The sequence below is a fragment of the Equus caballus genome, chromosome 3 (genome assembly GCF_041296265.1).
Source record: "Equus caballus isolate H_3958 breed thoroughbred chromosome 3, TB-T2T, whole genome shotgun sequence".
NCBI lineage: Eukaryota > Metazoa > Chordata > Mammalia > Perissodactyla > Equidae > Equus > Equus caballus.
In genome coordinates, this window is record NC_091686.1 from 71,273,366 (window position 1) to 71,296,005 (window position 22,640).

The window sequence follows — 22,640 nt, forward strand, 5'->3', positions numbered from 1 at the left end:
AATAACTCAGTTTCCATTCAGATAACAAAATTCACCTCAGATGTTTCAAACAGGGACACTTTAATGGAAAGAATACTTCGAAAATATCTGGACAGTGTGAAGGGAACTGAAAAAAAGGGCGAGGCACCCAGAGACTAGCAAAAGTAGAAGTTATTGCTAACCCAGGAAACTTTTCCTGAGGTGTTAATTTCCTATTTTGAAGACATTCAATCAAATAGCATACATGAAATGCTGTTAGAATCCACAAATCTGACTTTAAATTTTACAAGGGCTTACTTGCTCAGACCAAGGAAAATTACAAGCAATATACAGTGAAGCAAGTGATATTATGGAAGCTCATAAAACTTTTTTCCCTGTGGGAGGATGGGGAGGTTGAATGGAGATGAGAGGAGGGAAAGAAAATTAAAGGAGGACATTTCAGCTTCATAACGCTTGACTAAAATCTTTAAGGATGAATAAGTTTACCCACACAGTGTATGCAAGACTTAGCAGACAGTGACTACATAAGGACATAGGAGTATGTTTCATTTTTTGGAGATTTTAACTTATTTAATAATGGAAACAAGAACATGATGCCTAGTTCTCACCTCTCTGCAAGTCAGGTAATCAACATTTCCATTCTTTGAAGTTCTCATACCAAAAGGCAGCACATTCTATTAGAGGTTATCATCAAAACTCTATGATGACTCTGGTTTCCATTCGTTCCTTCAAGCTTGCACCTGCATTCCAGCAGCCTCAAGTCCTTTTGGTTCCTTCTCAACAGCATTCTTTGAATTCATCATCAACTCTTAAGTGGATTTCTTCAGTCTCCTGACTATACTTCTTGCTACCACATTTGCCCCTCTTTTTCCACAATCCATTCTTCAGCCAGCAACCAGAGTGATCTTTTAAACCTTAAATCAAATTTGTTGCTGTTCAATTCCAAACTCTTTAATCATTAACTTCACTTCAATACCATGTCCTTTAGGCACCCTCCTGAATGAGGAAACTCTGGTCCACCTCATCCTTTTGCCCCACTACTGTTTCTCTGGCACACCGTGCTCCTGATATATGGACCCTTCCTGTACTGCCCAGCCAGACAAAAGCTCACACTCAGGCTCTTTTCACATTTTGTCCCCGTTCTCTTGAATGCTTTTTCCAGTTCTTGTCTAATTATTCAAATTTCAGTTTAAATTTCCTCTTACCTAAAGTAATCTTTTCCCACCACATATAATTCCTTTCTAAAACTACTCTATTTATCTTGTTTATTTTTTCTTAAATATGTATTGACCAATAAAATATAGGTAATGAAAAGCAAGGTCCTTCATCTATCTTGTTTGTAACCAAATCCCCAGTGTCTCATGGTCAGTCACCTGGGTATACAGAAGGTATCTGGTAAATATTAACTGATTTAGTGAATAAATAAAGAACATTCCCATTTATTGGTAGACAGAGGCTGCCATATCAGAAAAAGAGATTGAGATAGGGTAAATACAAGATAAAAGAAAACCTAGAGAAGTGGTGAATCAGAAGCCAAAATTAGAATTTCAGTATATGAAATTAGATAGTACTGAATTCTAGGTCATGTAAACAAAATCACCAAAAGGTTTGTTTATCTGATTTACGGATTTTGTTGCTCATTCTGGGCATGAGCTATTTCCATGAAATAATAGAAACAGAAAATGGATTACAAAATAGAAAGTAAGGTAATAAGAGGAAATGTATAGACAAATTTCATAAAATAAAGCTGTGGATTGAAAAAAAAGTTAACATGTAAACACGTGGCATTATTCTAAGTGCTTTAAGTGTATTAGCTTCATTAATTCTTACAACATTATAGGAAGATGATATCATTTTTACAGATGAGGAAATTGAGGCACAAATAGATTAAATAATTTTTCCAGTGTGATATTACTGGTTAGTGTTTGGAGAGGGTTTAGCATAAACACTTGGAGCCCAGAATCAATACTGTTAAAAATTACATTAGATATTACATTAGATATTTCTGAGTTATGAATGTATAGCTCTTCAATGAAAAAAAAAAAGCCGTTATGGAGGACAAGTTGAAGATATAGGAAAGGAGAGGGATAATGTAGACAAGGTGAGGATGTCAGGAAGCGTAACCTTAACAGGAATGAGTCTCATCATAGACATTCATTCAATGTAAAGTGGAGGAGGAGGAAAGGAAGTTACTCTTGTAGGCAAGTTTGTAGTATTCAGTTTAGGAAGTAAACAGTTTGATTTCTTGCAAAGATAAGATAAAGTATGTTTTTTTTCACATTTTCTTCAAGTTTCATGTGCACTCAAGTGTTGTAGACTCAAGCTACACACATGTTCTTCCATAGACTGAGAAACACTTTATTCATCTTATCTGCCATCACACTACACCTGGCAGCACTTCAAAAACCTTTTGGCACTCCTGGTGAACTCCACGTCCTGTCCCGGCTCTAGGCAGTGACTCCCCTCCTGTTTTACTAGTAGTGTGTCCAGGCTTTGTGAACCACTCTGTATTCCCTCTTCTCCATCTGTGGTAACACTTCTCTTTCTCCATGTTCAGCCATCCCACATGGTCGGGGGAGACACTTCTTTAACTTGCAGTCATCATTCATGGCAAATGAGTAGTGACCCTAAGCAGCAGGGGAATTATTCTTGATTTCCAGCTCCAGAGATAAATACCAAATACTTATCAAAGCAAAGAAAATAAGTCCTTTTCACATAAGCTTGTCTATTTCCTATAATTTTCCTAAAATATCAATGTAATTCCATACTTGCTTCAGTAGTAATCCAGGGAAATTTTCTTAAAATTAACATGACCTTTCTAAAACTCTTTCATTAACACCTTAATTGTCCTTCGTCCTACCTGCTGTCTATCCTGTTTGTTTTCTTGGATTAACTGCTGGTCCTACGGATTCACTTTTGGAAAAGCAAATTCAGCACTTGCACAGGCCATAGAAGGACAAATATCACTACATCAGAGACTATAAACTGGAAGTCTTTAAATCTTGCTTTGGAGTTACTCATTTGGAGAATAATTAACCATATAATTACTCATCAGATGTGACCCCTGATCCCTTCTCCCCACCTCTGGCTAATGAGGCAAAGTCTGTGTGGTTTTGCAACCATGTCAATAAAGCAATTTGATTATAAAATATCTCACATCTAACGTCTTCAATATGTTTCCTGATTTATTTACATTTTTGCATACAAAACTGTATTTTGCTCATTTTTACTTTTGTAATATCCCATTACATCAATATACCACAATAATTTGCCCAAATTTGTGCATATATCTGCATAGTAAATCTAAAATGGATTTCAATACCCAATTTTCTTTACTACAACACAGCAGATATAATCAAAAAATTCACCTCAATATTTTTCTTAATACTGTCTATGGACTCCTTGACTATATGAGGACAAGCACGATTCCTCTGTTATTATTTAATGAAGGAGAACATTTCACCATATAGTTGTATCATAATATTCTTAATCAGGAACACCTCATGGACATATTAGTCATTTGACATGGGTATTATCAATGATAATGGTTCAGTGAACATCACTGGTGGACATATTTTTAAATAAATTCTAGAGTACATTTCTGACAGTGTGATTTCTAGTTGAAAGATTTGAATATTGTTAGAATTTGTTCTTATTGTTTAATATAGTGATACATGTTGACTGTTAATTTAATTGAAGAGTATTGAAGGACTCATCCACAGAGACAAACACTATTAAACATCTCAGACTTCTAAAATAGAGTCATATCCATTTTCCATAATGAATCATAATATAAGCTGTTTTTCTGGATTTAAGTTCACATATTGCCAATTATATTGTATTTCCATACCTGACTTTTACTTCCCTTAAATCTCTCCATCTATTTTCCACTCATTCCTTAAATTATCTTAAATCTCCACTGTCAGCAAATCATTGCAAATTTTTTTTTCACTGCAGTCTAGTATTTCATTTTGATTACACTTCTGTCTTGCAACTTTAACTATTTTTTGCTTGTTCTTCATTGAATTCCTTATTGCCTATCTTTTTACTTATACACTGTACCTTAATCTTATTTTATTTCGAGGAGCACCTGTAGATCAATTCAATAAGATTCCCTATTTTCCACAGTTATTTTTCTTAGAATCCTCAAAGTACAATCTCCCATCTGGGATTTTTACATTCTAGCCATTATACACATTTCTAAACCTGCAATATATTTTTGCCACTGTTCTTGGTTGGGTGCACAATTTTTGGTGCCCGGTATTTTCCTCTTGTTTTTCTTTCTCCTGTGTCTTCCAGTAACTTCCTGGGAAAGAACACATTTTCAAATTTGGTCTATATTGGCAACCTAGTCTCCAGAAAATTTGAAAAAAAATGGTATTATCTCACCAAATCATATGTGAGTGCCTGCTTGACCTCCCTGGATAGGGTCAAGTTTCTTACACATTATTACAAGTTCTTACATTATTATTAGAAATTAACCCTTTATTTGTCATACATATTCCAGATGCAATCTTCCAGCCTGACTTCAGTCTTTGGTATTATTAAAGGTGCTTTCATCCAATTACGTTTTTCCCAGTAGTGATATAGTCTATATTCCTATCATTTCTGGGCTGTATCCAACTTGGAAAGAATGTTTCCTACCCAAGATTTGAAAAATGCTTCACGTTCTTCTGAGAAATTGGGTTCTCTCATCATCTTTTTAGGCAACTTTTTTCCTTTCTCTGTGAAGTACCATGTTCCCTACCAGTTCCACCAAAAATCCTATTATATCCTTGCTGATCTATAATTATCCAATCTGTTCCTTGAAACTCCATCACTTTGCCTAAAAAGGAGTCTCCATAAATATATAAACATTTCCATAGAGAAGTCTTATCATTATATCAATCACTGCAGGGCTAAAAATCACAGATGGAGCATATTTTTTCCAAACTTGCTGCTCATCTTGTGTATCACATTTTACCTAATGATATTATCAGTCTCTTACTCATTCAAGTAGAAATCACATCAGTGCCTTTGCTCTTATGCATTTCTCCAGTCTCAGAGGTAGTCAGTAATTACAAATTTCAACTCTGTTCTTCATATTTACTACTATCAAACTAAGCCTCAGCCTTTATGAGCCGTGGCACTAGCTTTTCCTCATTGCTCCTATAATAGTGTTTTTCTCTGGATTTATGAGCACATTGCACCATTTATATGACCATCACAATATTGCTCAGAGTACATTGTTCAGGGATGTTATCACTAAACTATTTGATTGTCCTCCTGGGAGAAACAGTTGGGGATTTATATTCTCCTAAACACCTAACACATTCCAACTTAGGTTGTGTAGAATGTGTGTGTGAGTGCATGTGTGAGTGTTGGTATGTGAAGAAAATGAACTTTCAAAGTTTCTAATTTCTTATTTTCCTCATTACTAACCTGGATATTGAATGCACCTCTATTTTATGTATTTTAGGTTTCAAGTTCTAGAAGGCTGGAACAATTTTTCTCAAATATTTTTGAATTTTTTTCATTACGCAAGAGAGTTAGTTATACTTGCAACCAATCAATAATATTTTACCTAAGAATGTGTAGTCTCTGATTGTTGATTCAAAATGCTATGTATGCATATTAGATCAAATGTGTTAGCTTTGCTGCTCAAATCTATCATATTCTACACTGACATGTCACTTGTTATGTCAGTTTCTGAAAGATCTGTGATAAATGCTCTCCCCATGATGGTGGGTTTTTAAATTCTCCTTATAGTTCTGTCAATGTTCGCTTTATAGAGTTTAAGGTGGTGATATTCTATGCATTGACATAGAATTATTATAATTTCCTAGTGAATTGAAAATTTTATTTTTAAATGACTTTTAATTTTGGTAATGATTTTTAACTAAAATCAATTATTTTTTAATATCAGTATAACAACATCTGTGTTATTTTGTCAAGTATCTATGTGATATATTTCTTATATACTTACTTTAAATGTTTATATGCTTTAATGTTTTAGATTCTTTTTATCCAGAATATAATTAGTCTTTTTAAAATCTACTATTTATGGGTATTTTCTAAACACAAGATTTTCAACCAGTTTTATTTATTTGGAAACCACTGTATTTCATGTTCAATATCTTTTCATGGATTTTCTGGTTTTGTGTTTATATTTCCCCATCTTTATTTTGGTCTTTATAACTGATAGACTGGTTTTTGTTTTGCTGAACTTTTCCAATTTTTTCTTCTAGTTATTTGGAAATTACACACTGTACTAATATTTAGGTGTGCCTCTTTGAACAATTATGTAACTGAATTTTTATAATCTAATTTAGGTTTTACATGTTTTACTTGGAAATTTTCATCCAATTGTATTTGCTAAGATAACTGATATATTTTATTTTTGCAATCATTTTACGTGTTTCTATTTTTCTGATTTTTTCAATTCTTTTTTCTCTTTTGTTTTTTTATTACATTGTTAAGGAACAGTTGAAGTTTTTATTATTTTTCATGAAATTATTTTATTTATTTTTCTTCAATCATGTATTATTTTAGTGACATATTTTTAAAAATCAAGAAGATGATTAATTTCTTTACCACATTGCTTAATAATATAAGAACATTAGTGTGTATTAGGACCATGCCGCATTTCAAGTTTGTGTGTCTCTTAAGTTTGAATTGGCTCAGTTTTCTTTTTTGTTTTTAATCATTATGTTTTTAATATTACTAACTCCTTTGATGGTCTCATCCAACTATCTGGTTTTTATTATTATTTGTATGTCACTGACTATGAAATTTATGGTTTATCTACCCTGTACTGCAGACCTAAAGTCCAACTGCCATCTCCACAACTACTTTTGAATGTTCACATGCGTTTTACATATTTGCTATTTAAAACTGAGCTCCTACTTTTACCCTGCCCCAAACAAGAGATCCTGGAATCTTCCTTATTTCAGTAAAAATCAACTTAGTCCCTTCAAGTACTCAGGTGAAAAATACTGGGCTCATTATTTATCTCTCTCTTTTTCTTTCACAATTGGCCAGGAATATCTGTCAGCATTACCTCCCAGTATATCTAGAATTTGCACCATTCTCATCACCTACATTTGCTTTCCCTCATTCAAAGTGCCATTGTCTCTCATCTGGATTAAAATAATAGACACAGCACTACAAGCCTCAGTAAAATGAGAGGTAAAATATCATGCTTGATGTTGCATAGAAGCTTATTTCTCTCTACTATAAATGTCTGAAGGAAGGAAGGAAGCTGTGCTGAAGGATCCAGCCAGGCATAAAGGCACTGATCATCTCATTGCTTTGGCATCTCTTCATCACTTGGGCTGCTGTTCTTGCCCATATACTTAGGTAAGGACACCTAGAATCTGAACTCGGGATATTAAGGAAGTGAAGAACAAATATTTTCCTGTTTAAATCACATAATCAAGAGATTGTACACAGGTTGCTCACATGCGTTTAGCAAGAACTTAATAACTTGATCCTACATAAACAGCCTAGTAAAAGTTGTCCCTAGATATCTACCTACCTAATATGACTTGTATCTGAAATATTGGTAGTTGCTAACCACTGAAGACCTGCTCCCTTTTGCCTCATCCAAAGTAAAGCATTTGGTCTTGTGTTCAGGCTATCTCCAAGAATTCTTTGAAATTAAAACCATCTCATTTGATTTACTATATGGTCTTGGAAAACATAGTCGTTAACTAAAAATGTATACTTAGTAGCTCAAATTTAACAAACTACTCATTATTAAATATGTTCTATATTAGTACACTGTGTTTATAACTTCAGTGTATGTGCATAATATAACTGAAGGAAAAAGATTATTAATCACATCTAATTCACTCTTTTGATCCACAATACCTCACATGTAACATTTCAAATAAGCCTTATGAAATTAACTAATTTTTGTATAGTTTCACTCAATTTTATTATTTTATTAGATATGCTCTATATTTATAATTGTGAGTCACCCCTTTAAATATAGAATTTTGGTAAGTGTTATAAGCTCTGTCATTCTCAAAATGTGGCCTAGAGGTCTTGCAAACCAAAATCACTAATGGAGTTGGTAGTGAAGGCAGAATGTGAGGCATGTGGAATGAGGCATCTAGAAAACATAAACACGTTGGCTTAGAAGCTGTGAGATGCAGTTCTCATCAACCTCTGGCGATTTCATTCTGAGTGTCCTCAGGAAAAACTTCTCCACCATTAAATTAAAGGCATTGAACTGTACGACCTCAGACTTAACTTTGGACACTAAAATGTGATGACTCTAAAAGGAGACTTTCACCTTGGGGTGTGTATCACCACCAATTTTCTTTAGAATCCTAAAGAGAAAAGTACTCTCATTTGAATTTTTCTCTTTAGTTCAGTTGAAAAGCATGGATTTTTTTGCATCTAAATGATTTCCCCAGTAATTTGAACATGCTTAATCCTAAAATTAATACCTCATCTGGATCTTCCTTCAAAAAACATCACTTGAAATCAACATCAAAGCAAGTATGCAGCAGTTGCAGGACATACATGAATTCCTCAAATCCAAAAAGGCTGGTAGTTGTGGGTTTTCCTTTTTAAGTAAAAAGGAAAATTGTAAAATACTCTTGGAATTCTTGTTATGAATATAGTGGCCCATCAACAGAAGTAGTGAGGGGCCGGCCTGGTGGTGCAGTGGTTAAGTGCATACGTTCCGCTTCTTGGCGACCCAGGATTAGCTGGTTCGGATCCCGGGTGCGGACATGGCACCACTTGGCATGCCATGCTGTGGTAGGCGTCCCACATATAAAGTAGAGGAAGATGGGCACGGATGTTAGCTCAGGGCCAGGCTCCCTAAAGCAAAAAGAGGAGGATTGGCAGTAGTCAGCTCAGGGTCAATCTCCGCCCCCCCCCCCCAAAAGAGAGAGAAGTAGTGAGATTAGACTCAGGGAGTTGAGATGGACTGATATTCAAAAGATCCTTCGAGCATTTGCGAGAACCAGAGACAATAACAAGCTGAGGATGGGAATACATCCCTGGCTGCAGCCTAGAAAATCATTGATAGTGATTTGTTGCAGATATGGTGGAACTAATTTAACATTTTCAATTTAATTGGATGAAAATAATGAGTCATAAATTCATCAATAGTTTGGAGTTGTGGTTAAATTTTTAGTTGATTTCATTATAGCAAAAGTACGCTACCATATAACTGTTCCTTCTCTACCTTACTCCATCTTCCTTTCTCTCTTCCTTTCTCTTTTTCTCTCTTTCATTCTCTCTCTCTCTCCTTACTTCCTTCCTTTGTATTATTGATTTGATATCCCCTTTCTTTTTATATCTATAAGCCATAATTATTCCAGAGGACCTAAGCTTATGTTTTCCTTAGTAGCTTTATCAATAAATTACTGGTGCAATTTTCCCATTTTAACTTATATGCTAATTGGGTCCACCAAACCCTTTATTTTCGTCAGGAAGACCCAGTACATTATGTTAAGACATGGAGAAAGTGGAAATTTAGTTAATCTGAACATATTGGGATTTTGAATTCCTCATCCATACTTACTTACTTTTGAGTTTGTTGGAGGGTTGCACTGCAAACCCACCAACATTTTACTTAAGGTAAGCCTATTATCATGGAGTTTTCATATACCTTATGATATGACACCCGGCATTCCCTAAAAGTTACCACCTCAATAATGGTGACGTGCCTCCTAAACCATTTTCCACATCACAGGAGATCTTATAAGTGATATGAGCTCTTTTAGAAATAACATTGAGAATTTTAGGTGAAATATGGCATGAATGAAGTGGCATCTTAAAATGTCAGTGGAATTAAAGTGTAGATACTGGATTGTAGGTGTAGGAAAGTAGAACCATATAAATCACTAGAGAGACTGCTTTAGTAATCCTAACAAGTGAGATTGAGATCAGAACAAGAGTATTTACTATTATGGTAGAGAGATAAAGATACGTTCATGAGACACTATGGGGTAAATTCAAAGATTTCAAGGAGTTCAATGTTCAGAGAAGAGAAGGAATTAAGGTGGAATCCTGCATTTCTATATTGTGTGTTTATTTGGATAGTGATGGCTTTTAATGGAATAGTAAACAGTAGGAGGAATAACTTCTTTGAGATTAATATGTTGTGTTCTCTTTTGGATTTATTCACTTTGAGGAGTCAAAGCAATATTTAAGTGGAGATTTTTATAAGTCATTTGGATAACACAAATTCTCAGTCTCAGCAAACAGAAAAAGAAATAGATTGAGGATCAACAGCATAAAGGAGAGTTTACGGAAATAAGCGAAACAAACGTTGGGTTGGTTCTTTACCAGCATAATGGTAGATTTTTTTAAATAAAAAGGAAAATTGTATAACACATTTCAATTCTTCAGAGAAGAAATGTTGAGTGTTAGGGATTTTGGAAGGAAATAGTAATGAGAAGGAAAAGACAGTAATAAATAAATGTGATTAAAAATACGGTATTTATCTAACAGGGACTAAGGCAAGGGGGTACATTTTACTTGGGTTGTAGGAACAGGAGAAAAATCTCTTTAGGAAAGTTGCAAGGTAAATAGCTTTCCAGGAGAGCTCTTTATTTCTATTTATGGAAAATTGTGTTTGAAAATTGAAGTTTGAAATTTCACTTCAAGATTTAGAACATCCTCTTTTTTTTCTAGTCTAGAGATAGCTGCAATCCAATCTCTTTTGAGAATTGTAATTATAGAGGATAATGAATCAACATTTATTAGACATACTGAATGACAAATGACATTTTTCATGGCTCCCCAGATAATGTTCCATTCTGTAATATTGTATTTAGCCTTCTAATTCCACTTTTCACACATAAACATGCACATACGTGCATGTGCACACACATACCACACAATGAGTCACAATTTTTCACAAAGTCATCTCATGTAAGTGATATAAGATGGGAAAAACTGTTCTCTTCCACAAAGATTTGTCTAGTAATGTAAAAGTTTGTGTGGTGTGAATATCCATCACGGCTTATAACTCTTCTGTAAAAATTTAGATTTAGTAGGGGGTAGAAAATGTTTATTGAGTGAGTTAATGCAAAAAGAATTACATTGATGTTCATTAATTATTGATGTAGAGGGGTAGATAGATGAGCAGATAGACGAATGATTACCTACTTCATATTCTGAAATATTACTAGCTGCCTAAATTTGAATATCCAAGGGGCATATAAACATTTACATAGCGTTGTTTTATTAATTCAATTGCTGCAGGAAAAAAAAAAATCTCAGATAGATCATATTAACTGCTAAATCTGCTGCTAATTTTGTGTATCATATTTTACCTAATTATATTATCAACATTTTGTTCATTTACACGAAAATCACATTTCTTACATCTCTGTACAAAGCCATATATCCTCACTCTTATACATTTTTTTCCCAGTCTTATATTTAATCAGTCATCACAAATTTCAACTGTATTTCTCACATTTACTATTATCAGTCCTTGTTTCAGGCTGCCATGATCCTACATTTAATTTACTAGTTCACATTTTCAACCATTTTCTCCTTTTTTTAAACTCTTGTCTTTGTATGCCAGTCTATGTTTCACTGCCAGAGTTGTTTGCTAAAGGAAAATTTTGATCTTTAGATTACTTTTCTTTAAAACTTGAGTAAATAATTTTGCCTGTAAATTAAAATCCAAGCCCATAATATATTAATCAAGACTGCCTAATTTCTCCTATTTCAATCTAACTTTCTTCTACAACCTACTTCCCATGACTTCTCTGTGATTTATAGACACTAAAATGCTTTCCATATATCCATGAACTTTTCTCATTCTTCTATTTATTGTGAAATATGTCCTTTGCCACACTCTGCTTATATCCTACCAAAAATTTCATCTCACTTTGTTTGTTATCTGCCTTGCTAAAACTGTTCCTAATTATTCCATATAGGAGTAATTGTATTTTTTTCTCCAGAATTCTGAACACCTTGTACTATTCATATGACTTTTATCAAAATATTCCCCATGGATATCCAAATGTATTTAAGCAATTTAGTTGCTATTCCACATAGCGAAAATGATGTGGAATATGTATTCACTTAAATCACCTGGAACCTTTGAATATAGGGTGGAATGAGTGTTAGTGTGTGTTTGTGTATATGGGTGTGGGTGTGTCTGTGTGTGAAATATTAACTTAGGGGATTTTTATTTATTATTGCCCTCATTGTCAATCTAGAGAATGAATGCATCTCTATTTCATGTATTTTACTTTTAAGTTCTAGAAGTTTGGAATATTTTTCCCCAGATATTTTTGTATTTCTGTTTTATTCACTCAACAAACGATAAATTTGCTAGCAACTGAAAAGCTTATCTTTAAAAATTAGTGTTTAATTTGTCCTGTGTCTCCATTGCCATTTCACCTTTGTGCTCGGCTGAAACTTCTGCAGAGCAGTGTGTGAGGGAGCTCTCGTCATGGTGTCTGAGAAGTGGGCTCTGGCAGTTGTGCTGCTGTAGCTCTGTTGCACTGGCTGTGGATTCTGTGGGAAAGTTCTTGTGTGGCCCTGTGACATGAGCCATTGGCTTACTGTAAAGACCATTCTGGAGGAACTCACAGAGAGAAGCCATGAGGTAACAGTGTTGACTCATTCATATACTAAACTCATTGACTACAAGAAGCCTTCTGCACTGAACTTTGAGGTATTATTTGCCATATGACAAAGAATCATCTGAGAACTTAAATGATAAATTTCTGGACCTAATTTTGAATGTTTTGCCAAGCATAGCACCTTGGCAATCAGCTATAAAACTGACAGACTACTTCTTTGAAATAACTGGAAGTTTGAAAATCATGTGTGAGTGTGTAGTGTACAATCAGACACTCACGAAGAAGCTCCAGGAAACCAACTCTAGTGTCATGATTATAGATCCTGTGATACCCTGTGGAGAGCCGGTGGCTGAATTGCTTGCAGTCCCTTTTGTCCTCACACTGAGAGACTCTGTAGGAGGCATGAAGGAGAAACACTGTGGGAAACTGCCAGCTCCGTCTTCTTATGCACCTGTTCACATGCTGGGACTAACAGATAGAATGACCTTTCTAGAAAGAGTGAAAAATACAATGCTTTCAGTTTTCTTTGACTTCTGGATCTGGGATTGTGATATCCATTTTTGGGACCAGTTTTATAGTGAAGCATTAGGTAAGAGATTCTGCTTTTCATTTTAAACTTGTTATCAAATGAAACTTAGAAAGATTTAAGTGAAATCTAGGTAAATGAAAGGAAAACATTTTAAAATTTCTGTCTTCCATTTAAACTCTACAAGTGATGGCAATGAATTAGTTATCAAAAACTAAGTGGAAATGGGGACAAAAAATATCTTGCCATGGTTACTTTTTCTTTACAGTAGTCAAACCATTTCCCATAAGATACCTTGATACTTGTTAGATTCATGCAAAATAATACAAAACACAAAAAATATTAATCTTCTAGAAGTTCATTTGTTATATTTGGATATTACATATAAGTCCAGTACAATGAGTTTCCATATTAGAGGAAGTTGTAGCTATTCCTGATAAAGAGAGGATAAGGTTTATTCTAAGAGTAAGATAACCTACTTGCCTGATACCAGTAGTAAGCTGAAATAACAAAGAAAATGTATTTAATTCACCTGATCTGCTCAAAAAATGTTTGACAATTGGTTGTGATTATTCTCAATCTTATGTCATTGCTCTTGGAACGGGGTGCCCACCATTATCCCTATCATCAATTTTAGATGAAACTTCGGAAACCAGATTCATCATGCTTGGTCACTGAAAAAATTACTAGGTTGTTTTATACTTCTTAGGGGAGTGCTACACAAAAACCTGAAAAAGTAATTAGAAAATTCCAAAAGACTTCGTGTCTTGAGCGGTAAAAGAGTAGATTTTATTTTTATTTTTTACTTTGCTGATATACATTTATTCTACCTATTTTTAATTCCTTGACCTTTCTACTAAAAAGTTTGCTTTGCAATTTCACACACTTGGCTGTGATCTGAATCAGTCGATTTAGATAGTCTTCTACTTGAGCTATCTTTGAGACGTATGCACAGACATGAACTAACAAAGGATCATATTAGACACTAAAAGTATGGTCTGATTTAATTCACTGAATACATTTATTTTTCACAGAACCAATGTTCGAAGGAATCCACTTGAAAATTCCTTTGATTCATACATGATTTGGCTTTATCTGCTATAATTAATTAATTTCAAAATCAGTATGCATTGCCTGGATGCAGACTACATGCTAAGCTCTATAGATTTAGGTAAAAAAGACAAGAATCTTGTCCTCAAGCCTACTCTCAGAGATAAACTGAAGAGATAGAACTATAATAGGTCACTCCCACACTTTGCTGTAATAGGATTATGAGTAAAGACCACTGGAAAGTCTCCAGCTGACAACAAGAGAATAAAAACATTATCAATGAAGAAGGGGAAAAGGGCATGTTCTATTAAGCAAAAGCCATACTGGCCATGCATTTAGGCAACCCCTAAGAATTCTTTAAAATTACAAACCATTTCACTTGACTCACTGGGTAGCTTAAAATAATAGATGCATTTGATAATAATATCTACTTGGTAGCTGAAGTTTAATAATAAATTAATTATACATATTTTATAGAATTATCCATTCTGATTATAACTCAATTGTATGTGAATGATATAACTAAAGGAAAGGAGGTATTGGTCAATTTTATGTCTGTAATTCCTCGTGTAATATTTCAAAGAAAACACAAAATTATTTACTTTTTGTACTTAAATTCACTTTCTTTCTCTTTCCTTTCATCTCTTCTATACTTGTTATCATGAATCATTGCTTTAAATATATCATTTCTCTAACTGTGTTAAGCTCTATCTTTCTAAAATGAAGCCTAAGCTCATGTAAACAAAATTACTTAGGTAGAAAAAACAATTAAATGAAACAAGAGAATGACTAATTTAAAAAAAATCACTGAGGTTTTTTTAATCAAGGCAGGATGTGATAGGCATTGAACTGTATGACCTCGGACATAATTTCAAACATTAAACATAAAAAACATTTTTTTTTGTAAATAGAAATGATTGACTTGACTATTTGCAATTAGCAATTCTTCTGCATAAAAATCCTAAGATTACTTAGGATGTGTCCACTTTAAAACACATCATTTAAAGACAACAATAAAGTAAGTATGTGATAATCATAGTATATACTTGGGTACCTCATGTCCCAAAAAGAGGATCATCATGAGTATGAATTATTCCAGGAGTCCTTACTAATAAAATAATGGCCCATCAATTGAAGTGATGAGACAGAACTTACAAGGATAAGGTGGAATGATACTGATGGATCTTAAAATAACATAATTAATATTGAGATTACAATAAGTTGGGTGGCATGGACATATCCTTGTCTGGAAGACTAGAAACCATTGAGGTGATTTGGTGTAGGTATTGTGGGGCTAATCTGCCATTCAACTGGAGAAAAATGAGTAGTAAATTTATTTGTAGTTTGGAGTTGTGGTTAAATTTTTGATTTATTTTGTGTTGTGAAAATAAATTTACATTTAACTCTTCTTTTTTGTTTTCATTCATTCTTTCATTTTTACTTCTTTCTTTCTATTAATCCATGTTATTGCATTAACGCCCCTTTTCATTTCACAGCTAGAAGCCATATTATTCTAGAGGATCTAAACTCATTTTTCACTTGTAGTTTATCAGTAAATTTGTGTTGCAATTTTCCCATTTAACTTATAGGCTAATTCCCTCCACCCAACCGTTTTGTTTTCTCTAGGAAGACCCACTACATTATGTGAAACTCTGGGTAAAGCTGAAATTTGGCTAATTCAAACGTATTGGGATTTTGAGTTTCCTCTTCCATACTTACCTAATTTTGAATTTGTTGGAGGATTGCACGCAAACCCACCAAACCTTTATCGTGTGGATAATAATTGAAGTGACTAAAACCATAAAAGTCACTAAGAAGACTGCTATAGTCTTCCTTACAAGCATGATGGAGTCATGAACAGGGCATTCATCATGATGGTAGAGAGATAAAAATGCTTTCAGGAAATACTTTGGGGTGAGTTTAACAGCATTTAGTGATTGAGAGAAAGTAAGAGTTGGGGGAAGAGAAAAAATTAAGGAAGACTCCTGGATTTCCATTTTAAATATTTATTTGATAGTGATAGCTTCTATTCTCTAGACAACCTACCATGCCAAATTTTTTTTTATCCTTACATTCTCGTTTTTACACACACACACACACACACTCACACATATACAATAATAAGTCATGTAATTTCACAAAATCATCTTAGATAAAATGATGAGAGAAGGGGGAAATTATCCGCTTCTAAATTCAACTTACCTGTTCATCAATTTACTATAAGAAGTTTATATGGTATGAATAACAATCATAGCTTATGGCTGTTATGTAAGAATTATTCTAGTCACTGGATACACAGATTAAAAAGCAATTAGAGGTTCTCCAATCAAGAACCCAATGAATTTAGTATATATGTATATATGTGTGTATATATATATATATGGTTCTGTATATATGCTATACATACATTCACAGATATATGAACACATATATACACATATATAAATACATAGGTACACACATATTTACATACATACATACATACATACATAAATTTTATTCAAACTCCTTATGTCTGGGGAGATAAACCAAAATAAGACAATATTTTCTGAGGCGTGGGAGACATTCTTCTTACATTAATGAAGCTGAAAATACAAGTTTATTTTCAACTTTGACATCGTCTCTTCTCTGATCATTTAACAACATTTAGTTGGAGAATATGGTGATTCTAGAGGTGCCACAAAAGGTTTCACAACAAATACATGGCACATGTCTAGAGGATGTCATTCTCATACAATATGATGTGACTAAGCCCAAACCCAGCGTTTACCACGGCCAAGGTGCACGATGGTAAATGGTGAGGCAGGGGATTTAATTTACAGAGGAAACTACATACCAATTCTGTGCTAGGGCTCAAGTTAAGAACATGCAGATAGCATTTGCTGAGGTGGGACTTTTATACATCAGCATGACAGATAATCACTGTCTCTCATAAGTAATTTATAGTGATAGTTTAAATGTTATCTCCTTTTACACTACATTACTATATATCACAATTCTAACAGATATCTTCTTAGCCCTATTAATAAGGGAAGACCTAAACATGAGAAAATTACCATGGAAGCCATATCTAAAAGAAAAGGTAGATCAACACAGTAATGATTTGCTAGATGTAAACTGTCATAATAATAATTTCAGAAGCATAAATCAGACCCACTTTGAGACTTTCTTTCGAGAAATCCTTTGATGAGTTTGCAAGCCACTCAGTTTTTAACAAAATTAAACCTGGTAGGAAACCATGTCCATCAGCCATGGAAAACATTGTATTCTTATCACCTTATCTTTTTGTATAATGTTTTGTTCCATGACTATTTAGAAATCAATGATTATGTATTTAAGCCATATGTTTTAGACACATACTTACTCCTAAAAAGACTAGATGGTTCTAGGTGTCAAAAGATAAAAACGGTCTAGCCATGCCTCCTACAATTCCTATGAATCTTCATTTTAGTAGTGTAAGCAAGCTTTATTTTATTTCCCATGATGCTGCACCTTTGTAACAGAGGGATTTTTTCTCTGCAGGAAATGGAAGAATTTGTCCAAAACTCGGATGGCATTGTAGTGTTTTCTTTGGGTACAATAATCCAAAATCTCACAGAAGAAAAGACCAATCTTATTGCCTCAGCCGTTGCCCAGATTCCACAGGAAGTAAGCCCAGTAAATTTTCTTATTTGTAGAAGACACATTCTAAGACTCCCAGCGGATGCCTGAAACCGCAGATAGTATCGAACACAATATATACTGTTTTTTCCAATACACATACATACCGATTTATGTCTATCTGGTAGAAAGCTACTACGGTAGTCCTCTCTTATCCTCAATTTCACTTTCTGCTACTTCAGTTACCTGCAATCAACTACCATCCAAACATATTAAATAAAAAATTCCAGAAATAAACAATTTATAAGTTTTAAATTGTTGTTGTTCTTGGTACCCTGGTGAAATCTCACACCTTCCTGCTCTGTCCAGCCCTGGATGTGAGTTTCCCCTTTGTCCATCTTATGCATGCTCTGTGCCCTACCCACCTGTTAGTCACTCAGTAGCCCTCTTAATTATCAGATTGACTGTCACAGTATTGAAGTACTTGTGTTCAAGTAACCATTATTTTACTTAATAAGGGCTCCAAAGAGCAAGAGTAGAGATGCTGGCAATTCAGAACTGCCAAAGAGGAGCCATAAAGTGCTTCATTTAAATGAAAAGGTGAAAATTCTCAGCTTAATAAGGAAAGAAAAAAAAATTGACATCATCTGCTCCTGACATCCAACCATCAACATCATCAGACTCAACGATTCTCCTTTTGACATGTCATCAGAAAGTCAGTAGCAGCCTAATGCTCCCGTCACAATGCTCACATCTTTCATCTCACTTCATCTCATCACATAGGCATTGTATCATGTCACATCATCACAAGAAGGGTGAGTGCTTTACAATAAGATTTTGAGAGAGAGAGACCACATTCACATAACTTTTATCAAAGTATATTGCTGTAATTCTATTTTGTTATTAATTATTATTGTTAATCTCTTACAGTGCCTAATTTATAAATTAAACTTTATCATATGTATGTATGTATAGGAAAAAACATACTAAATATAGGGTTCAGTATTGTCCTCAGTTTCACACATCCACAAGGAGTCTTAGAATGTACCCCTCATTGATAAGGGGGTACTACTTTAAGTGGCTAATAGGTGGGTAGCATATGCAGTATGGAGACCCTGAACAAAGTGATGATTCACAATCCAGGCAGGATGGAGCAGGATGAAGTGAGATTTTATCATGCTACTTAAAACAGCATGCAATTTAAAACTTACGATTTATTTATCTCTGGAATTTTCCATTTAATAATTTCAGACTGCAGTTGACTTTGGGTAACTGAAACTTCAGAAAGTGAAACCATGGATGAGGCGCATGGGGGGACTACTATACAACCTTTGATCTTGTAGGCAGTTATTTTCCAATTGTCTTTCCATTTGAAAGCTGAATCTCATTTTATGCTTAACATAACAGGCACCAGTATTAAACAAAAACTTGTAAAACGTTACAATCGTGTGTTTAGGCACATTTGATCATTTGCCTACTGGGCATTACCATTACTATGGAAACACACCTTTTTGGAATCATTTGTTTTTAATGAAATAGAGATGAAAACATTAAGCCCTTTGCTCATATTTTAGTTTTTGAAATCTTAAGGCCTATGCTGATTATTTTCGATGTAGTTCTTAAGCATATTCACTCCAAGGACCAGGAAAAAGGAGAACTGAAATAAAAAAAGATAGAGATGGATCATGCTAAAGAATGCCCTCCACATTTTTGGTTGAATTAGGACTCGATGCATTATAGTTGAGCATAGAATTACAAGCCTTGATTCATTTAGTCTTTCTAATTAATTAGAATTTTATAGAATTAAAAGATAATTGGAATTTTAATGTGATAGTCTGGCAATTTTCATGACCTAATTTATGATATTTAATTAATTTTAATTTTATCACCACAATTATAGATTTTGTATACAAATTTTAGTGATTTTATTTATTGCTATTTATAAAATACCCAAGAGCTCTTTTTATATTGGTTAAACTCCATGCAGGCAAATATGCTAACTACAAAAACAAAACCAAATAAGATACTTCATTGAATAATGGCCTATAAGAAACACATTATCTCATTCTTACTTTAAAAAAAAAGGAACAGTAGTAAAAGAAAGAAGTTGAGGAAAGAAAGAAGGATGTGGGAAGAAAAGGAGAAAGAAAAGATAAGCAATTATCCAAAGACAAGTAGATAAAATATGAAGCAAATTACATTGTTGAGAAAAACTAATTTTAAGATAGGGCTAGGATGATCAGTGACTTAAATTTATACAGAAATCATGGGTCCATAACAATTTTTAACTCTGACACTCTGATTGATTAGACTAGTACTGCTTTATTTTCTGATTCTTCACCTGTAATCTCACTTCTAGAAGCTTGTAAGTGATAATAGTCAAAATGATAACAGTAAACCTCATAGACAACTAGCACAAGCCCATTTAGAAAGGTTTTTGTAAATAGTCCTACTATTTCTTTCAATGTTTACAAAGTACACCTATGTACTCCCCTTTCAACTATCACCTACAGTAAGGTGAATTCATGATTTATAAATAACTCTACAACCTTAAAATGTTATTATCCTATAGTTTTACTTGTGAAATATATGTACCATCTTGCACAGGTTTTATGGAAATACAAAGGAAAGAAACCAGCCACATTAGGAGCCAATACTCATCTCTAGGATTGGATACCCCAGAATGATCTTCTTGGTAAGACTACGGGGAAGAAAAGCTGTATATTTGGGTTATGGACAAGTGGAATAATTGTTTAACAACTAATAAATACAACAAATATTTAATAATTGTAAATGTTTCTCATTTAACCTTCAATTTTAAAATATATAACTAAAGATTTGACCATTAACTTTATAGATGCATACTTGTTATGATTCAGATAAGAGTTTAAGGCAACACAGGAGGAATTAATGCCTCCTTTTCTGAGATAGCAATTTTCTATGGTGGAAATACCCGATGTGGTCAGCTTTGAGGAAGATTAGCCCTGAGCTAACATCTGCCAACAATCCTCCTCTTTTTGCTGAGGAAGATTGGCCCTAAGCTAACATCCATGCCCATATTCCTCCATTCTTTTTATATGTGGATGCCTGCCACAGCATGGCTTGGTAAGTGGTGCGTAGGTCCCCACCTGGGATCCAAACAAGCCAAACCCAGACCACCGAAGCAGAACATGTGAATTTAACCACTGTACCACCTGGCTGGCCCCGAAAATACTGCCTTCTTCAGTGACTTATCTCATAGATTTTCTCCTTCTGCCTCTGAAATTCTGTTACAATATTATAATGAAATCTTTACCCTACTTCTCATTCTATCCCCAAACTAGGTCATCCCCAAAACAAAGCTTTTCTCACTCATGGTGGAATAAATGGAATCTATGAAGCTATTTATCATGGAGTCCCTATGGTAGGGATTGCCATGGTTGGTGATCAGGATGACAATATCATTCACATGAAAGCCAAAGGAGTAGCTGTAGAGTTGAACATGAACACGATGACAAGTGCAGATTTGCTCAGCGCTTTGAGAACAGTCATTAATGATCCTTTGTAAGTACTACTGCTTTCTAAAGGATTACCACTGGTTGTGTTATGCACCATATGAGAAAAATGTTAGAGTTCATGCTTATGGACCTCTTAATAGATCTTTTCCCACAGTCCTGAGTCATTCACCATCTTGGTGCTGGACATCTCCTCGAAACTGTAGTTCATACAGAGTCAAACTTCCTTCTAGGAAAAATTAGACTTGAATTAACAACTAGTTAATTCCAATTTTTTATTTGTCTGTATTTAACCACATTCTGCTAAAAAAATATATTTTTTCAATCTCCCTACTGTGCCTGTTAAAATCCTATGGAGAGAACAAAGTTCTTATAATAATAATTTCTATGGCTCTTAGATTAATTTTTATAATATGTATCACATAATGAGCTTTTACAGAAACAAAATTTCATTAATTTTTCTTTGTATTTACTATCCAGTTGTAAGGAGAATGCTATGAAGTTATCAAGGATTCACCATGATCAGCCTGTAAAGCCCCTGGATTGAGCAGTCTTCTGGATCGAGTTTGTCATGTGCCATAAAGGAGCCAAACACCTGTGGCCAGCCTCCCACGACCTCACCTGGTTTCAGTACCACCACTCTTTGGATGTGATTGGGTTCCTGCTGGCCTGTGTAGCAACTGCTGTATTCTTGGTCTCAAGATGTTTTTTGTTTTCTTGTCAAAAACTAGGTAAAGCAGGAAAGAAGGTAAAGAGGGAACAGATCTTTCCAAGTTTAGCAAAGGCCTGAGAGGACGATTCCATTCATTCTAGCCACAAAGAGCTTAGTGAGAACACAGCACTCCCTTACATTTTCAAATTTTCCTTTCTTTTACCTCAGCCTTCAGAGAAAGCCTAGAATTCAACAAGATCATTAACTAGTGAGCATGTCCCATTCTTCCTTTTTCTAGTCCCAGATGTCTTTACCCTCTTTCTCTTTGCCTACTTTCTGACACAGGGACACTAGTAACTCTAAAAGTTCTATTCATGATATCATTATTTTCATTTTATAACCTTAAGTGTTGACTCACAACATGCTGATTCACAGTACATTGATTGCTGGAGAGAATAAAATATGAACTAAATTTCATGGATATAGGGTGCTCAGAATAGTATAATTCACAAGTTGCAATGGACCATATGAATCTTTGGAGCTTAACTTGCTATGAAAAATATAATTTCCTTTTTTAATAAAAATAAACCTCTTTACTTACCCAATGTTATTGGGATTAGGACAAAAATTGAAAATGATGGTAATGGGACATCATACTTGGGAAAGTGTACAAAATTTCCATAGAGCTCCATATTACTCTAAGTGCCATAACAAGATACTGCAGACTCAGTGGCATAAACAACAGAAACTTATTTTTTCACAAATCTAGAGACCAGAAGTCCAAGATC

General features: G+C 34.2%; 1 long non-coding RNA gene and 1 pseudogene across 2 annotated transcripts in view; one reads left to right on the plus strand and one right to left on the minus strand.

Moving 5' to 3' along the window:
- Positions 1 to 1,342, minus strand: part of LOC111772892 (uncharacterized) — a 102,228-nt gene extending 100,886 nt beyond the window's left edge. The window contains exon 1 of one of the 2 annotated variants that reach the window (XR_011437101.1): positions 588 to 889. This is a non-coding gene — a long non-coding RNA (uncharacterized lncRNA). Of the gene's footprint in view, positions 1 to 587 lie in introns of both variants that reach the window. The other variant, XR_011437102.1, reaches the window with a different exon arrangement.
- An 11,055-nt stretch (positions 1,343 to 12,397) lies between these two features.
- LOC111773003 (UDP-glucuronosyltransferase 2A3-like) lies at positions 12,398 to 21,990 on the plus strand (annotated as a pseudogene).
- Positions 21,991 to 22,640: the final 650 nt, after the last annotated feature.